Source organism: Gorilla gorilla, chromosome 1 (assembly GCF_029281585.2).
Source record: "Gorilla gorilla gorilla isolate KB3781 chromosome 1, NHGRI_mGorGor1-v2.1_pri, whole genome shotgun sequence".
NCBI lineage: Eukaryota > Metazoa > Chordata > Mammalia > Primates > Hominidae > Gorilla > Gorilla gorilla.
Genome location: NC_073224.2, coordinates 179,388,734 through 179,416,463, shown reverse-complemented (window position 1 = coordinate 179,416,463; position 27,730 = coordinate 179,388,734). Strand labels below are relative to the sequence as shown.

The following is a 27,730-nucleotide window of genomic DNA, read 5'->3' as shown; positions in this document are numbered from 1 at the left end:
CCTTCTTGTCTCTAGTATCTACAGAAAAGCCTTTGTCTCCATAGCTACTCATTCTCCATTTTAATTAGAGGCTTTATTTTGTTTTGTTTGTTTTGTTTTGAAGTTTTACTATAAGTTCAGGGGTACACGTGCAGGTTTGTTTTATAGGTAAACTTGCATCATGGGGGTTTGTTGTACAGATTATTTCATCACCCAGATATTAAGCCTAGTACTCATTAGTTATTTTTCCTTATCCTCTTCCTCTTCCCACCCTCCATCCTCAGGTAGGCCTCAGTGTGTGTCGTTTCCCTCTATATGTCCATGTGTTCTCATCATTTAGCTCCTACTCATAATTGAGAACATGTGGTATTTGGTTTTCTGTTTTGCATTAGTTTGCTGAAGATAATGGCCTCCAGCTCCATTCATGTCTCTGCAAAGGACATGAACTCATTTTTTTTAATGGCTGCATAGTGTTCCATTAACATCCATCATTCCAACTGATCATTAGAGAAATTCAAACCAAAACCAAAATGAGACACCATCTCACATCAGTCAGAATGGCTATTATTAAAAAGTCAAAAAATAACTGATGCTGGTAAGGTTGTGGAGAAAGAGGAATGTTTATACACTGTTGGTAGGAGTGTAAATTACTTTAACCATTTTAGAAGACAGTGTGGTAATTCGTCAAAGACCTAAAAAACAGAAATGCCATTTGACCCAGCAATCCCATTACTGGGTATATACCCAAAGGAATATAAATTATTCTATTACAAAGACTCATGAATGCATATATTCATTGCAACACTATTCACAATAGCAAAAGCATGGAATCAACCTACATGCCCATCAGTGATAGACTGGATAAAGAAAATGTGGTTTCTTTTGTTTTTAATCAAAAGTATCCTCAAGGATATTTGCTTCCTCACATATGCCCCACACAGTGACTGCCCCTTTTTACTCACTCCCTGAGAAAGTCCTTTGTCTTTTTTGGTCACACTGCAGCCCTCTGTCTACTCTGTACTCTGTGTGACGTAAAGGCAACATTCAGCCCCTTTTCATTTAGGTTTTCTCAAACACTGCCATGAAAATGAAAGGTTTGACCCCAAAGCCCAAACTTAGGTTTCCTGACATTGGGTAATATTCCTGTAACATTGCCTTGAGCATTTCCATATCTGTAGTAGGGCAGAGGTAACACATGTTAATCTCACTTCCCATATTGTGTTTCCTACACTCAATTTATGATCATTGAACTGGTTGTGGAGGGCCTTCTGAGCCATTGTGAGAAATGGAGCACTACCCTGAGTGAGACAGGAAGCCAAGGGAGAGTTCTGAGCAGTTTCTTATTTTAAAGCTTGTGGACAACACTATTTCCTCAGAGGGCCATTGTGAAATAATGTATGTAAAACACATAGCACAAGGCCTGTTACATAATTAGTACACAATAACTGCGCTGCTGCCTTTATGAACATTAAATTCATAGCCGCTTTACCTTGGCCTTTTTATTTTATTTTACTTTTTCTTTTGGTGTAAGGGAGGGTACATAATACATTGAACAAATGTCCTTGCTCTTGTAAGACTGATATATATTTCTGAATAGTCTGACAAAAATCTAACAGTTCTAGACTACACATGCTTTTAGCAACTGAACCAAAGCCAGATTCTTGTTTTTAATATCTTCACTCTGGGAGCTAAAAGAACATCTTGTGACTAAAGGGAAGTTAAAGCCCAGTATGATTGGCCTTTGCCCATTAATTCAATTAACAAATGTATATGGAACACACCTATAAGGTACAATGGCTTTGAAACCAAAAGTCCTGTTCAAATGTCAGCACCGCTTTTTGTTATGTGTGTCTGCGAACTTGTCACTAGATTTCTCCAAGTCTGTTTCCTCACCTTCAAAATGGGAACACTTTAAAAGAGGCTTTGTTGTAGGAATTTAAAAGACAAAAGAATATAGTATCTCTCAGTGGGAAAGATCAAAGATCATAGAATAATAATAATTTTTAAAGTGTGCCCATCATGTAGGTATCTCTAAATGAACAAATAAAATAATTTGAATCAAAGTTATGCTACCCTAAAAATTTTAATTTTGACAATTCAACATCTATTAGTATAATAACCCTGCTAATCCTTGCAGAGGATATAAACTTAAATAATGTCTGGCTTAGCTAGGGCATTTCAGGGCATGGTCTCAGCTCAGCAAAGCATGCTGTTTAATATATCAAGAGGTAACTCTAGGTTATGACCTCAGGTCTCATGGAGCTGGTATCTAAACCAATCCATCCCACAAGCCCATATTTTACTATTGCTAATCCTTACAACTATTATAAAAAGTAATATCATTATCTCTATTTTACATGTGAGAAAACTGAGGTATACTAAGGTGAACTCATTTTTCCTATGTTTTCCAGTTGGAAAGTGGTAGGGCTAAGTGCTCATTTCATTTAATTTCAACAAGGATTTGTACAGTACCTACTCTGATACTGTCCTAGATGCTCTAGTTATAACAGTGAAGGAAAAATCGCCAAGCTTTTGTTCAAGATTTGAGCCCAGATCTGACCTACTCCAAAAGCTGAATCTTTCCACCAAGCCCACTGCTTCACTGCATTGGTGCTATATGGAGAGATAAACCTGACCCCAATTTAGTAAGTTACCATGTTCCCATTATGCCATTTTTATTCCCTTTATGATTTAATCAGAACACTTGCTTAAATTAAAATATAGCTTAGTCATGCATCTGATCTTCTTTCCCCTAACATTTTTTTCATGGAGCTGTCAGTTTTGCAAACTGGCTTGATTTACAGATATTTTATCCAGAAATAAATTGAATTAACAATTTAAAATGCAGAACAGAAAAGGCTGCCAGTGTGCTAATAGCTCCATTTCCCTGATTAAGAAGGCTTTCTCTAAGACGGTATGAAGGACAGAGCCCTCTTTGGCCTAAAACTCATTTTGACAATGGTCTTGGAATAAATAGATTCTAGAAGAACACTGCCTTGTCTCAGGAACAGACATCCACCCCAGATCCTGTGGCCAAACTAACCTTCAAAAATATTACCTTGTACGTTTACTTTGGTCATAAGCTTTTGGGGTTTTCTACACTTACAAAGAGAAAAAAAAACCCCTAAGATTGCCATTCAAAGTCACCAATTTCTCTCTAACTTCTTTAGTCTTGTTCCCTCCCTCCTCCTGCCACCTCCCTGAGTCCTCAGGAGCAGCAGATTGGAGTTTGATGCCCCACTCTGTTACAGATTAGAGGCGCTACCTTAGCCAAGTCACTTTACCTCTCAGAGTTTCAGTTCCGTCTTTATTCTTTAAAAGGAGACAGTAAAATTTGTTCTCTGCTCCTCTTAGATCTGAGGAGAGGCTCCAATGAGGCAAAAGATTTTGTAAATTGTACAACGGATAAGCCACCTTACAGGATCTGCACCACCCATAATTATCTATGCTTTTTTCCATACACATTTCTCTTCCAAGGCATTTCTCCCTTTCTGCAACGCACATGCTCCCTCTTCCCCCATCTATACAAATAAGAGCTTGTCTGTCTTCAGGGCCCAGCTTGAGCCTGACCTCCTAAAAGAAGTCAGTTGTCCTAACTGTCCTAGCCCTCAAGAATCTCCTCCCCCAGTGACTTGTCATGGTTTCTCTCATTTGGCACTTGTCCTTGGCTGCCTTTATGTCCTCATTCCTTAGTATCTCAACAGTTAGCTTGTAAACCCCTATGAGTGAGTCTGTTAGTACATTTTGGGCTGCTATGACAGAGTACTCAAATCTGGGTAACTGATAAAGAGCAGATTTTTATTTCCCTATAGTTCTAGAGTTTGGGAAGCCCAGGATGAAGGTGCCAGCATCAGGGCAGGGCCTTGTTGCTGTTTCCTCATATATTGGAAAGCTGAAGGGCAAGAGAGGGTGTGCCCACTCCCACAAGCCCTTTTTATAGCAGCGTTAATCCACTCTTGAGGGCTCGACCTAAACACCTCCCCAAACACTTCCCAACACTGTTTCATTGGGGATTAAGTTTCCAATACAGGAATTTTAGGGGGCACATTCAGACCACAACAAGGAGAGATTTCATTTTACACTAATTTATATTAATATATAACACTAAGATTCACATTCAACTAGCACTTACTGAATGCCCACTGTGTGCCTACTCTGTGTCAAGGGCAATCATAGATGCATTCTCATTTGCTGTCTCCTGTACCTCTCATAAGAAACTCATTATTAATTCTTCACATTTTACACAAATAGAGACAGAGATTCAGAGGAGTTAATTCTTCATTGTTCAGCATCTCACAGGTAGTAAGTGGCAGGACTGAAAACTTATTTCAGGACAGATTTCAAAGCCCATGTTCTTTCCACCAAATTATGCCATCTTTTTTATTAAGTGTCGACTGATCCTAATTGTATGATGGTAGGTAACTGGGGCATCAAATGGGGTCTCTAGTAGCTCAGAGCACTAACCATCTGGACCTGATTATAATTGACCATACGGATTCATATCTGACTATTCATCCTATAAATATATTTCTCTACGGCTTTTATTTTTTACATAGTTAAGCACATAAAAAGCAAGAAACACAATGTAGAATAAAATGTATAATTCAAACCTTAAATACCCTTCTTATCATCAGTATAGTTTTGGTTACTTTTACATCCTTGTGTCCCAGTTCCCTCAAATGAAAAATGAGAATACCATTACCAACCTTACGGGGTAGTGTGAGGATTAATTGATATGTATAAACTGAAATACACAGTTGTTATAAAAATTGTGGGAAATGCATAGGAATCACATCCAGTAATAGCTCCCTAATTCTAACTTTGTGCTTGTGCCAATATCAGGTGAATATTCCTTGTAAAATCTCTGAATAGAAAATATTCTAGGCAATAAGAGGGCACAGAAATTTTTGTAGAGACAAAAATGGTAAGAACTACTTATGAAAAACCAAACTCTTAGAAGAAATCTGTAAAGATTCGTAAAAAACTTGTATTCTATTCTGCTTTCTGTTACTAGAAGATTTACAATATAGGTTTATATGTTGTCTAGGAGGCTATAGAGGCCATTCTTCAATAGGTCAAATTTACTTACATATTTAACATTACTAAGTACACATGACTAAGTATGCCATTGGCAGAAAGGGGTGGAAGAGACAGGGGAAGGAGAAGTCACAAAGATAAGTGATATCTTCTCTCTACCATCAGAGTAACTCATATTTTAATGATGTGGCCAGCCACGTAGAGTACTTAGAAAGGAAAGGAGTCCTGTGGACTTGGAGAGGAAGAAACTTTCCACTTATAAACACAACATGGGACCAGCATCAGGAAGAAATGTTTCCATTACAACACACGGTTAAATTGCTCTACAATTTCATGTTTATCCGCTTCAATTTTTTAACAATTTATATCAAACTCCCATAGAGATAACTCATAGGAGCAGAGTAAATCCAGTTCCAATAGAAATACAGAGACCAGACTTGTCTACTTGACCTCCATATTAGTCTGTTAGGGCTGCTATAACAGAATTCCACTGACTGAGTGGCTTAAACAATAGAAATTTATTTTCTCACAGTTCTGAAGCTTGAAAGTCCGAGATCAAGGTGTCGGCGGGGTTGGTTTCTGGGGAGGCCTCTCTCCATGGCTTGTGTGTGATGGCCTTCTCTCTGTCTTCACATCATAGCCTTTCCTCTGTGGGCTCACATGCCTGGTGCCTGGTGCCTCTTTCTCTTCTCATAAGGACACCAGTCCTATTAAATTAGAGTCCCAACCCTGTGACCTCATTTAACGTCAATTACTCCTTAAAGGCCCTAGCTCCAAATACAGTCACATTGGAAGTTTGGGTCTCAACATATGAATTTGGAGGGGACACAGTTCAGTCCAGGAGAGCCTCCTCGTTACCTCTCACATGGTCTGTAAGGTGTTTTTCAGAATCCCTAAGAATCTACTAGGGAAAAAAAAAAACATGAAAATTGCTAGTCCGTATCATTAGTAATAACTTTCTCAAATCATATCAAATCTCATAATGGAATGACCATTGTTTCTCATTGTTTGCGTTGTTTCTCATTGTTTGCATTGTTTGCATTTCTTTCTTCTTACTTAATCTAAGTCAGAAATGAAGACAGAGAAGTTAGGTCATATGAAATTGGATCAGTAAGAGATCATTGACTTAACAAAATGTACCCACTTTGAAGAACATTTTCTCTGGACTTGGCTGGATTGACCAGGTCCTCACAGCTTTTAGACTCTATGATGTTGAGCTTTTCCACACTGTCTGCAACACCCCAAAAATGTCCAGTGTACATAGAGAGAGGTGCAAATGAGTTCATTTCACCTTCCTTTCTAGGAGTTTAGGTCAAACTTCTTTATTGGCTGGAAAGAAACATCTTTTTTGACTTACCCTTAGCATCATCCACTAAAATAAGACATTACATAAAAAAGATGCTCAGTCTTGGTGAAATGTCCGTTTCCAAGTATACATACACCTTCACAAGATCTCTCTCTTTCAGTCTCTCTCCACACCCCCTCCACTGTCTGTCTGTCTGTCTGTCTCTCTCTCTCTCTCTCTCACACACACACACAGCTAGAGTCTAAGGCAATATTCAACACATTTAGGAAAAAACTGTCTAATAAGGAACTCTCTAAGGAGATTACTTAGCTAGTTTTTACCTACCCTGGCCATGATAATTTTGACTATTCAGTTAGTCTCTAACTATACAAAATAATACTTGAAAATTGTTTTTCCCAGAATTTACCAAAATAATACTATGATTTGTTATAGAAATGAGAGTGGGGTGGGGGGTACTCCAGGCAGAAGGCACAACGTAAACAAAGGTGAGGAAACAGGAAACATAGGATGTACACAAAGAACAAGTTTTAACTTTGACAGAAAGAATTGAGGATGACAAAAGGGCAATAATGATTTTTTTAAAATTTGCTTTGAAAGAATGAATACAGTCAGATCATTAGGGGCCTAGAGGCTAAGATAGGCAGTTTGACTAATTTTTTCTAAGCGCCAGAGAATGATGAAACGTTTTGAGCAAAAGCAGTATGCCTGGAACTCTGCTATAAGAAAATTAACACAGTGGGTATGTGTGGCATTAATCAAAGAAGGAAGAAAAAGTTGAGGAAATCACCTAGAACTCTAATGGAAAATGTGACATAACAGTTAGAAAAGCAGGAAGCAGCAAAGTGACAGTGGAACCACAACACTGTGAATTTTAACATTAACATTTTCCACCTATTTATTAGAGACCTGCAAGGTCTCTAGCACAAAGCAGTTTATCATTTTGTTGAGAAATGAACCTGAATCATGTACTCTGTAAGACAGATGTATAGAAATGAACTCTGCAGTCTGTTAAGCGAGCCTAGCTAAATGCCCAGTAACCATAGCTTAACACAATGTACTCCACATCCTCACATACACAGAGGCAGTAGGAGTTAGTAGACAAATCTTGACTCAGGAACTATGCAAAACAAAAACACAACGACTCCCACTCAGCTGTGCTAGGGACGTCAGGGGCTGATCTGAACAAAATAAATATCCCACGATCACAGACAGCTTCACACAAAGGCAAAAGAGCTGATTGCTGCCACCAGGTGATTCAAGAAGTTCCAAAGTGCACCATTCTAAAAATCTTTTTCTGGCCGGGCGCAGTGTCTCACGCCTGTAATCCTAACACTTTGAGAGGCTGAGGCGGGCGTATCACAAGGTTAGGAGATCAAGACCATGCTGGCTAACACAGTGAAACCCCGTCTCTACTAAAAATACAAAAAATTAGCCAGGTGTGGTAGTGGGCGCCTGTAATCCCAGCTACTCGGGAAGCTGAGGCAGGAGAATGGCGTGAACCTGGGTGGTGGAGCTTGCAGTGAGCCGAGATAGCGCCACCGCACTTCAGCTTGGGCGACAGAGCGAGACTCCACCTCAAAAAAAAAAAAAAAAAAAAAAAAAAATTTTTTTCCTAACAGCCTGCATGAAAATGTCACATTAAACTCCTTAAGGGAAGGCCCTTGTGAAAATCCAAATCCATACCACTATTTATAAATGACACACTATTTATAAATGACACTAACAGGATAGGGCTGCACCTAGGCAACATTTTGCTCAAGACGGCCTGTGGCACTACATCAGGGAAAGTAATCCCAACTAATCTAGGAGAGGGTTGATAGTCACATCAAGAAATGGTCAGTTACACACTTAAAGATGGGGATTATATTTGAATGTACTGTCCAGTGCAGCTTGGAAAAAGTGAATTTTTTTCAAATACCACAAATGATGTTAGTATATCAGAGACTCATTTCCATGTCTGTTGATCTCTCTTTTTCCATTCCTTAACTGTCAGCCTTTCATGTCTATGTACTTTGGATGGCCCTTGTAAACTGTATTTATCTTAGGTTTGTATACATAGCCACCCTCATAATCTTTGTCTTTCAAAAGGGGAGTTTAGTTTATTTACATTTACCATAACAATTATTTATTTCAATTTATTACTATGATGTTATTGTGTACTTTCTGTTTGACAGGGCTTTTCTATGCTTCTTTTATTTTTTTTCCTGCCTACTTTTACACTGATGATTTCTCTCATTCAGATTTTTCTCTCTACACTCTATCACATTTCGTTTTTTAGTTTTTACTCTAGAAATGTAACATGCATACTTAGTTTTTCAAATCCTAATTTTATCGATAACTTTATGCTTCTTCCTATCACTACTCACCAAATTTATATAGAGTATTTGCCGTGTGTTTTCATTTTCCACTGTTTTATTTTAACTCTGCTAAAACATTTTTGTTTTACACTATCAATGTTTATTTTGTTATCAATTATTATTGTCACTTATCATTTCATCTTATAACTCAACCTTTGATTAAAGATAACTTCTGTCAGCCGGGCACGGTGGCTCATGCCTGTAAGCCCAGCACTTTGGGAGGCCAAGGCAGGTGGATCACAAGGTCAGGAGATCAAAACCATACTGGCTAACACAGTGAAACCCCATCTCTACTAAAAAACAAAAAATTAGCCAAGCATGGTGGCGGGTGCCTGTAATCCCAGCTACTCAGGAGGCTGAGGCAGGAGAATGGCGTGAACCTGGGAGGCGGAGCTTGCAGTGAGTCGAGATGGCACCAGTGCACTCCAGCCTGGGCGACAGAGCGAGACTCCACCTCAAAAAAAAAAAAAAAAAAAAGATAACTTCTGTTTCCTTGAAGTTTGGAATTTCCTGTAATAAGGATCTCTTGGTTAAGATTTTGTTTGAAGATAACTATACTTAGCATTTATTGTTGAAAGATATTTTCATTGGTTATACACTTCTGAGTTGATAAGTATTTTCCCTCAGTATATGAAAAATGTCATCCCACTGTCCTCTGCCTTCCATTGTTGCTATTTGGAAGTCATCTGAGTGACTTACTAGTATTCTTTTGTAGGTAGTCTTTTTTCCTCTGGCTGTTTTAAATATACTTTCTGACTCTTTAATGCTCTGGAATTTTACTATAATATGAATTTTACTCCAGTTTTGGCAGTATGGATGTAGGTGTAGATTTATTTTCATTTATCCTGTTTGAAATTAATTAGGCTTCCTGAATGTGATAATTTTTGTCTTCTTTAAGTTCTTGAAAATTTCCAGCCAAAATTTCTTTAAACATTTTCTTTCCTCATTCTCTCTTCTCTTCTTCTCTGACCAAATATTTGTTATATCTCACTCTAGCCATGTCTTTTCTCCTCTTATCTACATTTTTTCATCTTTTAGTTTCTCTGTGCTGCTTCAGATTCAGATATATAGTTTAGTTTAATTCTCTCCTCAGCTATATTTAATGTGCTATAAAATTGTCATTGAATCTTTATTGTAAATGTTATTTTCCATTTTTATACATTTCTTGGGTTCTTTTTCAAATTTGCTTGGTCCTTTTTATAGTCTGTTCATAATTAATATTTTAATATCCTCCCTTATTTAAGCTTATTTTAGTAAATTGGATTGCTGTTCATGAAATATTCATTCTCCTCTTTCCCAAAACATGCAGGAGGTTTCTCCTTTGCACCATTGACACTGGAGTTGGCAATGACTTGCTTTTCCAATGAAATGTGAACAGACATGACATATGCTATGTTTGAGCAAGGTTTTAAATGTGCTTGCCTTACTTGGCTTGGTCTCTTGCACTACTGCAACCCACCATAAGAAAAGCATGCCCCATGTAGCTGCTATGCCTTTTACCTGAGTCCCAAAATAAGAAGAACATGGAACAGACCTAAAGCCAACCTTCAACTTGAACTCAAGCTCAGAAAATCCCATCAGCTCTCATAAAAACCAAGCAAAGCCATACCCTACCTACAAATCCCTAGCAAAATATAGTAATTCTTATTTTGGCAAGCCTCTGAATTTTTAAATCATTTGTTAGACACAGAAAACAGGTTTATGCTTATGTGTTTATTTTATATTCTCCCTAATAATTGTAATATCTGAAGTGTTTTAGGTTCAGTCTGATTCTTTTATCTGTAGTTTCTGCCAGCTGTCATGGTGTTCATTTGCTTCAGTGTTTTTTAATTTTTAACTGAGAATTTATATTCCTTGAAACTAGATATTTATTGAGCCTAGTTCAAGGACTTCTGCAAAGAGTTGTGACATTTGTTTCTGTCAAGCATTTTTGGATACTATAAATCTAGGACACTTTTAACTTAGTTATCAAATTGAGAGGTTGTTGTTTGTTTTGTTTTTAGCAACTCAGGTGGTGTCAATTTTGCCTACACATTTCAATCATTGCTAATTTTTAGTTAATATTCTTAGGATAGATAGCTTTTTTCCCCAACAAACACAAAAGATTAAGACACTTCTCCTTGCTGTTTTCTCAGAGTTAGGAAGTTTAGACTTCATCAAATGATTCACTGCAAGGCATTCTCAGTTATAAGAAGGGAAAAGTCCTCATATTAGGCTTGATCTCTTGTCCATGATGCTTTCAAAGCCATGCAAGTTAAGGTTACCAGTCTTCGTCAATTACCTTCAGAGCAAAAGCAGTAAGCAGAGCTACGTTTATCTTTCTGAGTTCCTATTTTCATGTTGATTTTCATCTCCTTCCTTTCTTGATAGCTAATAAAAAAGACTCACATGAAACCTGTAGCTTCTAGTTGTTTTCAGCAAAAGGGTCAATTAGATTATCTAATCTGCCATATAACTAAAACTGGACTTTCCCACTTGCATTGTCTTTTGTGTATTTGTTGAAATATCTCATCTTCAAATGGCCTCATCTGTTTTCTTTGTGTTGTTCAATTATTCATGCAACAACCATTTATTAAGTGCCCACAAGCAATGCGGTACTTTTTAGGTTCTGGAGATACATAAGCAAACAATGCAGAAGAAATCAGTATCCTCATGGGCTGATAATTTTGGGGGGTGGTTTAAAAATTTAATTCTGTGCTATAATTTTATAAAATCCAAGGAAGAAAAGGGAAATAAACATGAGTGACCAGTAAGTGACTGTTAGCTAGAAATTTCCCCAAATGCTATTCAATTTCTACCTCTTTTATTGAGTTTAATACATCCTGTTTGGTATTCACGTTCTTATGTACTTGTTAAATACTCATGAAATATTTCATTATACAAATGAAAACACTTTGTTACCTTTGATTAGCTAAGAAAATGTTAGGTATCATTAATATTTCAGTTGCTACTAAGTTATAAACTCAGTAGAGGCATATATCAAAAATGTATATCAAAATTATCATGTAAAACAACACTTTTCACTTAGCAAATGTCAGAGAATTTTTTTAAATTAAAAGGCACCACTGACAAGGTGAGGCAAGGCAGAAACATCTGGAGATCCATCATACACTAGAACTGCAGGGACCAGAGCAGAGACTGAACAAAACACCCTCAGTTTGCAGATAGATCAAATGTCAAGACCAGAAAGGTGAAACTACTTACCCAAAGTCTTATAGCTATTTAATAACACAACTGGGGAACTGGGGCCAATATTTATTTTAGTACACAGAAATACAATAGAGTTTTTTTAATACTGATTTAGCTATTGTGCTAAAATATTTTATTATTTCTAATATTTTGCCTGTAAAATCTTTCGAACTTTCAAAGTAGATGATCAGATCATCTGCAAATAATGTAGTTTTACTTCCTAATTTCCAGTCTTTGTGATCTTAATGTATTTTCCTTTATGGGTTATACTGCCTGGAATTTGAATGCAAAATCTTTAACTAAAGAATACTAAATTCATTTTTAGTACTATCAATTTTCAATGTTATTATTGGTATTGATACTATTATAATAGGAAACACCTATATGGTAGTTACTATGTTCCAGGCACTGTTCTTTGTCCTCACAACAACCCTATCATTCTCTCCATTTTACAGGGAAGGAAATTGAGGAAGTACAAATAATTTAAGTGACTTCTCTAAGGTTATGCAGTTAGTAAAAACAGAGACAGAACTGAATGTTGGCATTTTGGCTTCAAAGTATATATTTTTGATCTTTAAGTCCACTAGATTTATCCACTTTATTCTAAATTTTGAGAGGCTAAAGAAACCTATCAGCCCAAATATTTTATCATACTACATAATCTTTCATATCGTCTTCTCATGTTTTGAGGTTGACTTTGTAGCTTGCTTTAAACCACGTAAAGACTGGAGATTGTTGTTTCATCAGTAACTTTATTATTCAAAGAAGTTCTAACACAGCCAGAGCATACATTTCAGTTATATTTTACATGTCTGCATGGTAGCTAAGTTATTTGGTGAGAATTTTTCATTTTTAGTTCTTAATATAGTTGAAGACCTTTAAATATGAAGAGAATCTAGAATTGTTCTATAGACTTCAGCCAAACAAAACCTCTTATGTACAGTAAAAGGATACATTTCCAATATAATCATTTTATTACAGAAATGACCACACTCAATTTTATTAGTGTGTTTACACATTTATTTCTGAGACAATGATTTTTCTGGGGGCCTAGGTTATATCTTTCATGTTTCATCCTTGATGTCTATCATATAGTGCCTGGCATATGGCAGGTACTCAATAACTTTGCTGAATGAATAAAAGGCAATAACCTGTGGCACATTTATAATTATCCCTATTTGGCAGATGATGAAAAGAAGTTTACTAGAATTCATGTGACCTCCAAGGTTACAGAATTTGTCAGTAAGCAGAACCAGGATTCACTCGTCGATTTTCTACCCAAAGCCACACTTTTTCAACTAAACCACAAAATGCATAGAAAAGGATTTACTGTATATATTCACAGCTAGTCCATGACTAAAAATCTTGTGGCTTCCTGTGTCATCTGCATAATAAAACTAAAAGTATAAAGAAATAGAATGGAAATACTAAACCTTATGTAAAATTTATAAACTGATCTCTAAAACCAGTTTATTTTGTAAATATGTCAGAAAACCGCTCAGGCTTCTTTTTCTACTAGAAAAGTCTTTATTTTTTTCTCAAAAATGACATCTTTTGCCAACTCTGAATATGACATAGTGTTAATGAAAATCTATGCATATAAAAATTTCAAATTCATACTTACATGAGAAAATCATGAAGAATTGGAGATATGCCAAAATAGCAAAGGCAGGCTAAACTTGGTCTAATTTCAAAGCAGAAGAAGTAATCAAATCCCAAGAAATTAAGATGTGTACATATAATTTTATTCCTGGCAAGAGAAATGGTCATAAACATATTTTATTAGCATGCAGAAAAAGTAAGTTGATCACATGGAACCATCAGGGGTTCACTTGGAATAGATTCTCTCAAACCTCAGGATAATACCATACAGAAAGTGAACCTGACATGTAACATGACCTCTGACATGTAACAAAATATCCCAGAATCTGTCATGTAACAAAGTCTAATGCCACATTACAAAGCCTCTCATGATACACTTATGAACAAGATGAGGCCTTCAGAATTTGCTATAACATTGAATAATAGTTGGTGCTATAACATTGAATAATAGTTGGTGCTATAACTGTTATTAACACCATAATAATAGTTGGTGGTATACAAGGAGTTAACACCAAACTTATTGCTGTTAACTCCTTGTTGCCATAACCATTAGGTCAGTGGATCCAGCTTTTCTGGGAATGAAGAGAAATAGTGAAGAGGGGAAGGAATTTTCAAGAAAATAGCAAAAATGTGGAGTGAAACTAGCTGCTTTCAGGGACTACCTCGAGAGGCACATCAGTTCAAAGCAGTTCTAGATGAAATATCAAGAATCAGAGAAGTATTACCTTTGAGGACTGACAGGGTTGCAACTTCAGAAGCGGAGAGGGGAAAAGGTAGAAGATTTCAACACAGACACATATCCCACCCAGACACAAGTCACAAGAGAAAAAATGCCAGTTGCATCCACTTCCTCCCAACTCCCATCCTAGAAAACCGCTGTGGTATTAAACAGAAAAGTCAGCTCTCCATAACAAAGAAAACACCATGCTCATCTCCATACTCATGAATCTAATTGCTTACTCAAACATCTAGACCTCTGTCCTCATCTCTATACTCATGTATCCAAGTGCTTACTCAAACATCTCCACTCGGATGTCTGGCAGGCATCTCAAAATCAATATGTCCAAAAGTGAACTCTGTTTCCCCCCTGAAACTTGCTCCATCCACAGTCCTTCCCATCACAATTCTAACAACTTAATCTTTCCAGTTGTTGATGTCAAAAACCTTGAAATCATGCTTGACATTCCTTTCCTTTCATGTAACAGCCAATCTGCCAGGAAATCCTGTCAGATCTACATCCAAAATGCACCGAGAATCTGGCTAGTTCTAATTACTGTTATCATCCCCAACCAAAGCACGAAAAACTTTTCTTGGGACTCTTGCAACAACTTCCTCGTAGATGTTCCTGCATCCAGGCTTGTTTGCCTATAGTATGTTCTCAGTACAAGTGCCAATGCGACCCTTTTAACACTTGAGTCAGATCATTTCATTCCACTGTCCACTTCAACAGCTCTCCATTTCACTCAGAGTAAAAGCCCAAAGTCTTACAAAGCCTATAAACCCACATAGCCTGGTCCCTCATTAATTCGCTGATTCCTATTACTCCCCATCACTGACTCTGCTCATTGCCAAGGTGCCAGTCTCACTCCCACTTCAGGGCCTTTACTTCATTCCTTCTGCCTGGGATTCTAGCATATGATTTTCATGACTCACTCCTTCACCTTTAAGACTTTTGTCAAATGTCACCTTCTCATTGAGGCCTCCTTGGTCAGTTTACTTAATACAACAATCTGTCCATCCAGCTCCTGAACATCTCTTATCTCCCTTGTGCCTCTACTGGTGCTTTTTCCCATAGTAATTATGACCTTCTAAGAAAATACATTTTTTACTTCTTGATTGCTTTTAGTGCTTATTATCTATCTTCTGCTAGGTAAAGGTCCATGAATGCAGGATTCTTTTTCTGTTTTCTCAATTGTGTACTACAAACATTTAGAAGGGTGCCTGGCACACAGTCAGTGGTCAATAAATGTTTGTAGAATTAATGCATTTTAGAACTTTTCCACCTACACCTTGTCCCAGTACCCAGGGGTAAGGCAATGAGAAAGCTGCACTCTTTCCCCAGGACAGAGAAATTCCTAATATTGAAGAAATCCAAGCAAAAAAGACCAGGACATGAGAACAAGGCAATTCTGGGCTAGTTGCCAGCTGAGAGCATCAGAAAAGCCCTTTAACCCTTTGGCCAGGGAGTGCCAATTCTTTCTATATCTAAAGGGTATAATTAGAAAGATATTTATTTATACAATGCCTGATTGGTTGTTCCTTGGTCTGGAGGCAGGGAATCCTACACTTGCAATTAATTAATACTCCTTCCCAGTAACTGAGATGAAGTAAGGACCCAACCAGATTTGGCAATATAAAAGATGATTGATTTGTAATCCCAGCACTTTGGGAGGCCGAGGCGGGTGGATCACGAGGTCAGGAGGTCGAGACCATCCTGGCTAACACGGTGAAACCCCGTCTCTACTAAAAATACAAAAACTTAGCCGGACCTGATAGCGAGTGCCTGTAGTCCCAGCTACTTGGGAGGCTAAGGCAGGAGAATGGCACAAACCCGGGAGGAGAGAGCTTGCAGTGAGCCGAGATCGCGCCACTGCATTCTAGCCCGAGTGACAGAGCAAGACTCCGTCTCAAAAAAAAAAAAAAAAAGATGATTGATTTGTGTGTTAATGTCAACTATTTTCATCCAGTTTTACTTCCATGAAAAGACGTTAGCACACTCACACAAGATGAACTTAGAATGTTCTAAAAAATCTCTCATGACCACCTACAGTTTTCCTAGGGAATTTCTAAAGACTTACCTCTATGAGCCTATCTCTATGAGCCTAACTCATCACTTTTCCTAGTTTCTTCTCCCCACATTGGCTATGTTCCTGGCTGCTTCTTTCTTAGATGCCCTTGGGCACTGGCCTTGTCCGTTTTAGAACAGGACCTTCTCATCTCTTTTCTTGGATAGCCTCTTAAACATTACCAAGAGGAACCACACTATCCTTAAGTCATACTGGATATCTGAAATTCCACCTTGTCATAATTGTTCCACATCCAGCCCCAACTGGATGAGAATAAGAATTTGACTGCCGAGAAGCCATATTCCAGTGGTTTCTACTATCTTTTAATTTAGTCCAGTCCCTTTCAACATCTTCCCTCAATGACTTCTATAATTACATAAATAACATGTTTGTCAAATTTTTAGGTGACAAACAGTTGATAAAAATATCTAATATTTTAGATAATAGACTCAAGACTCCAAAATAACTCCTGCAATTTAATGAATAGGCCAAAATGAATAAAATGCCTATTTATGGAGATAATTAGGCCAGTGTGGGATACATAGTGGCATTCTATAAAAGTTTGCGGAATTATAAAATGAATAAATTAACACAGACTCTTCTACTGAGATTCTAAAAATTAATTGCACAAGTTCAGGATGAAGAATAACCTAGAATAAGAGCAGTTTGTGAGAAACCAGATTTACAGGTTTATTGGATGCCAAGTGCCTTATAAGTCAGTTCTGTCAGAAAATAGGGCCATTGCTGTTGAGAGCACACCAACAGCTAATGTGTCAGTTTGTGAGCTTCACATTTTTTAATTGATATTGACAAATTTGAGAGATACCTGAGAAGAATCATTGCAATATTGAAAGATTACTTGACTTATTCATTCATTAGGTAATCTTGAATGCCTACTCTGTGATGAGCCTTGGAATAGTCATTAAGGATAAATGGTGTTCATATAAGGAGTGACTGATAAAATGGAATATACTGCATATTTTATTATTATTATTAATATTAAAAAGAGTATTACAGCATTTTTAGTTAATATATATTATTGGTATATTATAATAATACAATAATTACTATAATAAATAAAACAATATATTATGATTTAACAGTATATTATTATATGCCATATTATGAATATGACAGTATTTCATTTTACCCCATGTTATTAACAAGTAGTAATATCATATGCATAAGTCCATTTTATATGACAATCTTTCCTGTATCAGAATTCCAGTGGAAGCTAGAATGTAACTTTCATAACAGAAAGAATCCTTTATTTCATGTAATTTCCAATTAAATAAAAACTTTAAAATATTTGAGACATAATCTAAATGGCTGGGCGCAGTGGTTCACGCCTGTAATCCCAGCAATTTGGGTAGCCGAGGTGGGTGGATCACCTGAGGTTAGGAGTTCTAGACCAGCCTGGTCAACAAGGTGAAACCCTGTCTCTACTAAAAATAGAATAATTAGCCAGACACAATGGCAGGCGCCTGTAATTCCAGCTACTTGGGAGACTGAGGCAGGAGAATTGCTGGAACCTGGGAGGTGAAGGTTGGAGTGAGCAGAGTTGGCACCACTGCATTCCAGCCTGGGCAATAGAGTGAGATCCTATCTCAAAAAAAAAAAAAAATATATATATATATATATTTGAGATATAATCTAAATATGGAATCCTTCCAAAATTTTGCAAATTTCCTGAATCATTATAATTCTCTTGTTTATACTTTATTTGATGGTAACTCTTTTGTATGCACCTCTATTGAGTTGTTCTGAAGTGTTCAACCCACTTTCATTGTAACAAAAACTGTCCTTTCTTAGTAATATTTTATTAGCTTATAAAATATTTACTCAAATTATACATCTACACTAAGAACTGTAACTGGCATAAATAATTTGGTAAGTAACCCAAGTGACTCTGAAAACATACAACTCCACTCACTGGAGCACAAATGAAAGTACTAGCACCTGATATCGATCAGAATGTTTTACAGAGGGAATGAGGGACAGCATTTAATCCTCTAAATTGGTTAGTCAATTGGTTAAGTGGAAGCTGGTTAAAATAATTCTAACTGAACACTAACCCAATCTTCTTAGAGATTCCAGAGTTTTCTCTCTAGAAAATGTACCTCAGTATTACGGTCCCCTCCTGAAAGCCCGTTAATGGCCTCAAGATAAAACCAAGCTCCGTGGACAGAATGATATTTGAGAGATGAAATTTAACTTGTCAAGGAACACTTCCCTTCAGGTTATTTTTGATTGAGTTCTGAATATTTTAGAGGAAAATATTAATTATGGAAATAATGGAGGCTTGGATTGATGTTTCCTGCTCCAAGGAGAATTTAGATTTGCCTCTGGCGGTGGCTACGGGCACTAGCAATGAAACTTCACATTAGGCCGTTTATAGTGATTGAGTCCCTAGGACAAAAGACTATTTCTGGTTCACTGTCCCATCTTGAGTGGAGGCCTTAAGGTCCCCAGTTCAAAGCGTGTATGGTTTACTGTGGATCCCCATCCACAATGGGTCTTGGACTCACATCTCATCCTCTCAGTTGTCTCTTCCTGGATTGGCAGGTGTTTCTGGGTGACAAGCTGCTATACCTGCCAGGCTCACCCCTCTGGGTTTTCTTTTCCCTAATCTGACCCTGTGATTCTTCAATGCAATGAGAATGTTTTTATTCCTTCAATCAGATAAGATTGTTTAATATTTTACCCACTTAAGTGTTGATTTTCATCACTTATTCCTGTATTATTGAAATCATCCCACCCTTATTTCTTCATAAATAAAGGAGAACGAGGCCCCACATTTGAGACCAGAGGACCGAAGCATTATGTCTGCCTCTGTTACTTACTAGATATGTTACCTTGGGCAACTTTCTCATAGTCTCAGTTTTCTACAAAACAAACACAAGAATTTTATTCATTGGTGTATGTACAATTCTTTGAGATGCTGCATGGAAAAGCATTGTAAACTGTAAAGTATGACTTAATATCTAATTACATTAATATGTGCTCCTAAACAATACGTGTGTGTGCTTTAATTTGTTATGATACAGTGTGCAGATTAATTTATCCTTTGTCAGTATCAATTTTTTCACTCATCTGTTTATTTTATTCACATTTATTGCACGCCTGCACTGTGCTAAAACTGTTACTGGGCCTTGTTGATACAGCAATAACACAAAATAATGCCTCAATCCAACAAAATTCTGAAGGGCTTCCTCAGCCCCTCCATGATCAGCCCCCACCCCCCCAATTATACAGTCTCCTGCTACTTTTAGTCACCTGTTATAACCTAACTTCAGGATATTCATCACAATTTTACTTCTGTTTTTATTTTGTATTATTTGTTAAATGTCTATTTCATCCACTAAACTGTAATACCTTGAGAGTCACTAACATGGCCACATTATAATCTGTAAAATATTGTTAAATGACATGAAAGAGATAAATGAATGACTAATCGTATGGAGTCTGTAATGTCTGGTAAGATTTGGTAGGAGATAAAACTAGAAAGGTAGATGGGGAACAGTTTGTGATGGGGCCCTTAATGTCCTGCTGTGTAATCAAGACTTTATCCTTTAAGCAGTGAGGAACCGCGGGAAACTGAGATAATAGCATGGACAAAGACAAGAAGACACAGACATTCAGCTCGTTAGAAACATTGCCTCAGGTCACTGACTTAGAGAAGGGCAGATAGAAACACCCAGTCTCTTCTTACAACACATGGGCTCCTCAGTCTGGTGAACCACTTTGCATCACCTGACGTTATAAGATATTCTTCTAAGAACAATAGCACTAATTGGGATCAAAACCCTGGGGTGAGGTCCATCTACTGAGCCAAAGCTGGGTGGCAGGGTGCAACAAAATTTTTATGTGTCAATGTAAAAATTGTCTTTTAAAAAAATCATTGTATACATATTTACATCTATAATTATTTCATTAGACTAGATTGTAGAATGAATGAGTCTCCTTGGGAATTGAAAGGATGCATTCCACCACACCTTTATAGAATTATTATACATACTTTAATTTTGTCTTTGCTGGTTTCACATATTAAGTATCCTTATAGGAGCCTTCAGGTCCTTTGCAGCTCCTGTGACTCTAATTCAGTTCACTGAAGTTTCTACCATTACTCCTTCTACCCAATGAGACCAAACAAACAGAAAAAAATTGGTTCCTTCTCCGTTTTGACAGCCCATGAGATATCTGAGGAGAGTTCTCATGTGCTGAGACTTCTTTTTTACCCATAAGAGTAAATGTCTCCAACTAAGGCTATTTTTCAGAAACATACAAGTTTATAAAAAATGGCCCAAAACTTTTTGTAGAAAAATTTTAAGTTTGAACATTGGGAGTTCCAGAAAAAAAAAAAAAAAGGCTTCTGTCCAACACTTTTCACTGCTGGCTATATCATAGTTCCTCACTGGAATAAAGAATATTCTGTTTCCTAGTGGAATGGAGAATTGAAATCAGGGCCTCTGGATAATAACAGTAACAATTACAATCATAAAGATCATAGCTTACATTTGACTGCTTGCCGTGTGCCAGGCATTTTTCAAAGAGCTTAAAGATATTCTCCCCATAATCTTCAAATAATGCCATGAAGTTTGTACAAAACTGCTCTTATACAAAGTTAAATCCACTTGTTTCAAAAATAAGGAAAGGGAGAAAGAAAAAGGATAAAGAAAACCTATATTCACTAAGTCCTAATAGGCTATGCTATGTATCCATTTTCCATTGTTGCTATAACAAATTACCATAAACTAGTGCATAAGACAACAGAAATTTATTAACTTACAGCTCCGAAGGTCATACTCCCGTACTGGTCTCACTGAGGTAAAATCAAGGTGTCAGCATGACTGCATTTTATTCCACAGGCTCTAAAGGAGAATCCATTTCTTGCTTTTTCCAGCTTCCAGAGGCCATTTGCATTCCTTGACTCGGGTTCCCCTCTCTCCATCTTTAAAGTCATCAACAGCAGTTTTAGTCCCCTCACATTGCATCTCTGACACTTTTTCCATCATCACATGTCTCTCTGATCATGGCCAAAAAATATTCTCCATTTTTAAGGACTCATGTTACTAGATTGGACCCACTGGATAATCCAGTAAAACTTTTCCATCTTAAACTTAAACCATCCAGGAAAACTTTGCCATTTAATGTAACATATTCACAGGTTCCTAAAACATCTCTGGGGTGAACATCTCTGGGGTACCAGTATTCTGCATATGAGGACCTATATATGCAATTCCATGTATTCTCCCCAGGAAATCCTCAAGATAATTATAATAGTTATTTATTGTTGTGTAACAAACTACCTCCAAAATTAAAAGCTTAAAATGACATTTGCTTTCTCACAGTTTCCTCAGAGGGTCATGAACCTGGCTGAGGCTTAGCTGTGCCCTCTGTTTCAGGTTGTCTCACATGGCTGCAACCAAGGTATCTGCTTAGGCTGCGGTCTCATCTGAAGGTTCAGCTGATGATAGATCTGCTTTCAAGCTCACTGCATGGCTGCTGGCAAGATTCAGTGTCTTGTAGACTGTTGACTGAGGGCCTCAGGTCCTTCTAGCTTTTAGTGAGAGAGCATCCTCAGTTCCTTTTCATGCAGGTCTCCACATATGGCACATTCCTTCATCAGAGTGAGTAAGCAGAGAGAGAGAGAAAAGGTGTCAGGAAGGTGGTTGTCATGGTCTTTTATAATCTAACCTCAAGAGTGCCATTCCATCATTTTGCCATATTCTATTAGTTAAAAGTAAGTTACTACATCAACAAGACCAGCCCACATACAAAGAAAAGAAAATACACCATGGAGTGACCATGATGAGGAAAGATCACTGGGAGCCATTTCAGAAGCAGTCTATCACAGTATTTGTATCATTTTGCTATTGCTGCATGACAAGTCACCACAAACATAGTGACTTGAAATGAAAATTCTTCTCTCTTATTCACATCTGTGGGTCAACTGGGACACAGCCAAACAACTCTGATTCAAGTTACTGGTTCCCCTTTGCTTGAATCCTTGTTGTGGAGTGAGTGCAAGTTTGCTTCATTGAAGTTCAAGCTGGAGTGCCTGTAAAATCCTAGGGCAGTTCTTCTCACAGCAATAGCAGAAGTGCAAGAAGGAAAGAAAACCATGTGATAAGTTTTAAAGCCAGGATTGAGGCCTATTGCATGGTTACTTCCCTCCTCCCTACCCCCAGGTACCCTACTGGCCAAAATAAGTCACATGCCTGAACCCAAAATAAAAGGACCAGAAAGTATATTCTGCCTCTAGTGGAAGCAACTTCACAGTCACAAGGTAAAGGTCAAGGATCCAGGAAGAGGTGAAAAATTGGGGCCAAAAATTCCATCTCTCACAATATTATCACTCACATTTTACTGATAAAGAAATTGTGGTGCAGAGAAGCTACCTGACTTGCTCAAGGTCACAGAATTCAAATTCACATTTGTCTGACTTCAAAACCCGTTCTTCATTGTTTTATACCACCACGACTCAAGATACATTCTCTCTGAATCATTTCCTTCTGAATAAAGGAGTTCACAAATTGGTATCTAAAAATTCCTTTTGCAAACAGTCATCAGAAATTTCACTTTGCTCTTCTGCCTCCTGTTTCACTTTATCAGCCTAAATTTGTAACACGGGCAGGAGCGTGGAGATAAAATCGGCTCTGAAAATGAGAAAATGGATTTTCTTGCCATGCCTTTGCATTACAAATGGGCCCAGTCCACGGCAATCATGGCTGCACCTGGAACAGTGCACAGGGCCCATGAATAATCCATGTTCCTTACACACTTGTCTCCCTGTGGTGCTGACTCAGCAACTGCTCTCCTACTTTCTGCAAAGTAAAGACAGCATATAGGTCAGATGAAGTCTAAGAGTGTAACAACACTCTGAACATTTGGTTGAATCCTGAAGGCCGACAAGGGACTTAAAAATTTATTTAGAATTTAACCAGACTGTGATTCTTCGCTTCTCAGAATTTCATTTCTTCAGGGTTAAATCCAGATTTCATTATCTTCAGGGTTAAATCCAGACTTCTTTATATGGCACACAGGAGCCATCATGATTTGACCATTACCTACCTGACCAGAACTTCATCCCCGCCACCCATCCCCTGCCCTTCAGCTTGACCCCTTTTTCCACTTCCCTCATCTTCAACCCCAGCTATACAAAACTATTTGTATTCCCCAAAAAGAAAACACATTTATCTGCAATCATTAGCATTTGTTGGTCCTTTTTCCTAGAAAGCTCTTCCTCCCCTTGGTCACTAATCTAAATTAAGTTTCTTCTTTCAGAAGTAGCACAGGGGTTCCTTTGCACAGAAACCTTTTCCTAACCTCACCCTTACCCTAACACCCAGCTCACTTGGGGTTAGGAGTTTTTTGTTTAGGAAACAGTTTGTGCTTCGACTATAGCCCTTCTCAACCTATATTAGAATCACCTATTTATTTTTCAATCTCACAAACACTGAGCTCTTTGAAACTAACAATATTTTGGCTCTGAATGCATATTGTTCTTGGCATGGTGCTCAGTAGTCATTACATGATTGCAAAAAAAAAAAAAAGGAATGGGAAGGGAAAAGAAGGGAAGGAAAGGGAAGAGAAGGGGAGAGGAGCACAGGGAAGGGAAGAGAAAAGAAGGGAAGAGGAGGAGAAGGGAGGAAAGGGGATGGGAGGGAAGGGGAGGAAAGGCAAGGGAATGGGAGGAAAAGGGAGGGGAGGGGAGGGAGAAAAGGGAAGGGAAGGGAAGGGAAAAGAAGGAAAGGGGAGGGGAGAGAAGAAGACAGGAGGGAGGGGGGAGAAGGGAGGGAAGGGAAGGGAAAAGAAGGAAAGGGGAGGGAAAAGAAGGAAAGGGGAAGAGAGAGAAGAGGATGGGAGGGAAGGGGGAGAAGGGAGGGAAGGGAAAGGAAAAAAGGGAAGGGGAGGGGAGAAGAGGGGAGGGAAAGGAAGGAAGGAGAAAGAGAGGAAGAATAGAAAAGTAGGGAGAGAGGGAGGTAAGAACGGAAAGAGGTAAGAAAAAGAGGGAAGAGAGGAGGGAAGGAGAGAAGGAAAGAGGGAAGAAAGAAAAATCAAGATCATGTTTGAGAAGGTATTTTGTAAATTTCACATGGCCTCATACAATCAGGAGCCCTATTCATTTCACCTGGAATAAGCTAACGTACAAGGCTAGCTACTCTTAGGGAAAGCCCGTTTTTCCTTAAATCCTTTGACTCCAGCAGATCAGACCCACCTACATCCTCTGTAAACTTAAGTGAATGAACTTTGTAAAGAGTGTTGCCTCTTAGCCAGCTTCTCCATGTACTCCAGTGTAATCAATAACCAATCCAGAGAGCAAATTAATGTTAAATACAGCTTGAAGAATCGTGGGAAAAAACAACAGTAGGGGAGCATTAGCAGAGAGCCTTCCCAGAACTGTAGTCTCATGCACTGTAGGTTGGTTCAGAGATTATCATAATCTGCAAGATAGGAGGGCCCTCCAGAAATAGAGTTATCATTCCTGCTATAAAAATTGTGCCCCTGAATTAACACAAACAAGAATTTCCAGATGACAGTTCCAAATACCAATTGCTGCTATTTTCACTTCAACATCATAATTGACTGAGTGTGATTGCTTGATGGTTTTGAAGCTGTCTTTGCACCCTAATAATTGCACTTTCCAAATTCCACCTGAGGCATTACCATATCTGATAAGGCTCTTAACTGATGTTTTAATATAATGGCCTGGAACATACATCTTTGGAAAGAATAGTTCATATAGAAGATAGATCAAATATGTTCTAGGATTATTCTTTACAGTCACTATAATAAGTGTTTCTTCTACTTTCCTTCCCACCACACACCCCCATAAAGTCAACAACTTTATGGCATTAGGCTTCAAAGAGTTGCTAAAACTCTGGAAGCTTTGCTTTTCTGAGAAAAAAAAAATCTTATTTCATTTTTTTCCCTGTAAAATCGCCATAATATTTAGGTGGGGAGGAGATATGCACCTGTTATGACTTAGAGTTGCTGAGCTTCTGACCCTTGTCCTGGCTAAAACAGTGTTTGGATTTGAGTAGAAATAGCAATGAACCTAGAGCAACTTATTAGCTGAAACTCCGAGTCTCAAAATTTTTTCATTTATAAATAGCCCAGTGAAAATAACTTACATTTCACTGGCCTATTGTGAGAATCTAATGAAATCTGATGGATAAAAAGCAAGGCAAAAACTAAACTATTCTGTATTGTTGGGGAATTATGAATTAATATTATTGTTATGGCCTAAAATTAGTTGAATAGAGCCAGAAAACAGAGGAGATGTGGTGCATTAATCTACTTGAGCTACCATAACAAAATACCACATGCTGAGTGGCTTAAATAATAAAACTTTATTTTCTCACCATTCTGGAGGCTGGATGTCCTAGATCAAAGTCCAGCAGAACTCAGTTTCTGGTAGACGCACTCGTCCTGGCTTGCAGACATCCCCTTTGTCTTCACATAGTGTATTAGTCCATTCTTGCAGTGCTATAAAGAAGTACCTCAGACTGGGTAATTTATAAAGAAAAGAGGCTTAATTGGCTCATGGTTCTGCAGACTGTACAGGAAGCATGATGATGGAATCTGCTCAGCTTCCAGGGAGGCCACAGGAAACTTACAGTCATGCCAGAAGGTGAAGAGGGAATAGGCATGTCACATGGCCAGAGCAGGAGCAAGAGAACATGAAGGGGGAAGTGCTACACACTTTTAAATGACCAAATATCATGAGAACTCACTATTGTGAAGACAGTACCAAGGGGGATGGTGCTAAACCATTCATGAGAAACCTGCCTCCATGACCCAATCTCCCCCCACCATGCCTCACCTCCAATATTGAAGATTACATTTTGACATGACATTTGGTTGGAGGCAACATCCAAACTGTATCACATGGCCTTCTTTCTGAATGCACACAGACAGAGACGTATCTCTTCCTCTTCTGAAAAGTGCAACAGCTCTATCAGATTAGGGCCCCACCCTTATGACCTCATTTAAACTCTACCATCTGCTTATGACCCTATCTCCAAATACATTCACATTGGTTGTTAGGGTTTCACATATGATTCTGGGGGTGGGAGAAGGTACAAACATTTAGTCCTTAATACATGGGTTATCTAAAGGACTCCTTTTCAAATGTTATCTTTTTTATCATTAACAGAAATCACATGCCACTTCAGATTAAAATTATTATATTTTGGGCTGGTTTAAAATGTTAGCTTTTGGGGAATGAAAGACACTGGGGTCTACTTGAGGGTGGAGGGTGGGAGGAAGAAGAGAAGCACAAATAATAATTATTGAGTACTGGGCTTTTTGCATGGGTGATGAAATCAGCTGTACAACAAAACCCTGTGACACAAGTTCACCTATGTAACAAACCTTCACATGTACCCCCGAACCTAAAATAAACCTTTAAAAAAATGAAATGAAATATCAGCTTTTTAGCCAACAAACATATGAAAAAATGCTCAGCATCACTAATCATTAGGGAAATCCAAATCAAAACCACAGTGGAATACCATCTCGCACCAGTCTGAATAGCTATTATTAAAAAGTCAAAAATAAAAGCTGTTGGTGAGGATGCAAAGTAAAGGGAATGCTTATACACTGTTGGTGGGTATGCAAATTAGTTCAGCCACTTTGGAAATTTCTCAAAGAACTATAAATAAAACTATCACTCAACCCAGCAATCATATTATTGGGTATATATCCTACAGAAAATAAATCATTCTGCCAAAAAGACACATGCACTCATATATTGTTCACTGCAGCACAGCACTATTCACAACAAGAAAGATATGGAATCAACCTAGATGCCCATCAATGATGGATTAGATTAAGTAAATTTTGTACATGTACACCATGGAATACTATTCAGCCATAAAAAGAATGAAATCATGTACTTTACAGCAATATGGATGCAGCTGTAGTTATCCTAAATGAACTAACACAAAAGCAGAAAATCAAATACCACATCTTCTGACATATAAGTGGAAACTAAACAATGGGTACATACAGACATAAAGATGGAAACAATAGACACTGGGGACCCCAAAAGAGGAGAAGAAGGGAGAATAGAAACGGTTGAAAAGCTATTTATTGTGTACTGTGTTTACTATTTGGTTGGTGGGTTCCATAGAAGCCCAAATCCCAGCATGATGCAATATATTTATGTAACAAACCTGCACATGTATCATCTGAATCTAAAATTAAAAACAATTTTTTTGAAAAAATAAAAAATAAAATGTCAGCTTTTCAAAGAAGTCTCCTCTGCTGCCCGCTCAGGACTAATCCCTACCCCCTCCTTGCACCTACTGGAACCCTTCTCTCCAGTAGTACTTAATTCACTATCGTATGTCTGTCTGTCTTAGGAAGAATGAAGATTTCTCTGAGTCAAAAGACGTGTTTTTCTCTCAATTTTATATAACCATATTATTGAGGATTCTCAATATGATGTGGTAAAAACACGAATA

General features: G+C 37.8%; 1 long non-coding RNA gene across 2 annotated transcripts; it reads right to left on the bottom strand.

Annotated features, from left to right (window-relative positions):
• Positions 1 to 857: 857 nt before the first annotated feature.
• On the bottom strand, positions 858 to 27,102 carry LOC109029107 (uncharacterized). Of its 2 annotated transcripts, none has more exons than XR_008671368.2 (4): positions 25,625 to 27,102; positions 21,046 to 21,876; positions 13,493 to 13,618; positions 858 to 5,920 (listed from the first exon to the last, which is right to left on the bottom strand). It is a non-coding gene; the product is annotated as an uncharacterized lncRNA (long non-coding RNA). The 2 variants fall into 2 exon arrangements; XR_008671375.2 differs by having other exon boundaries at positions 858 to 5,917.
• Between the last annotated feature and the right edge of the window lie 628 nt (positions 27,103 to 27,730).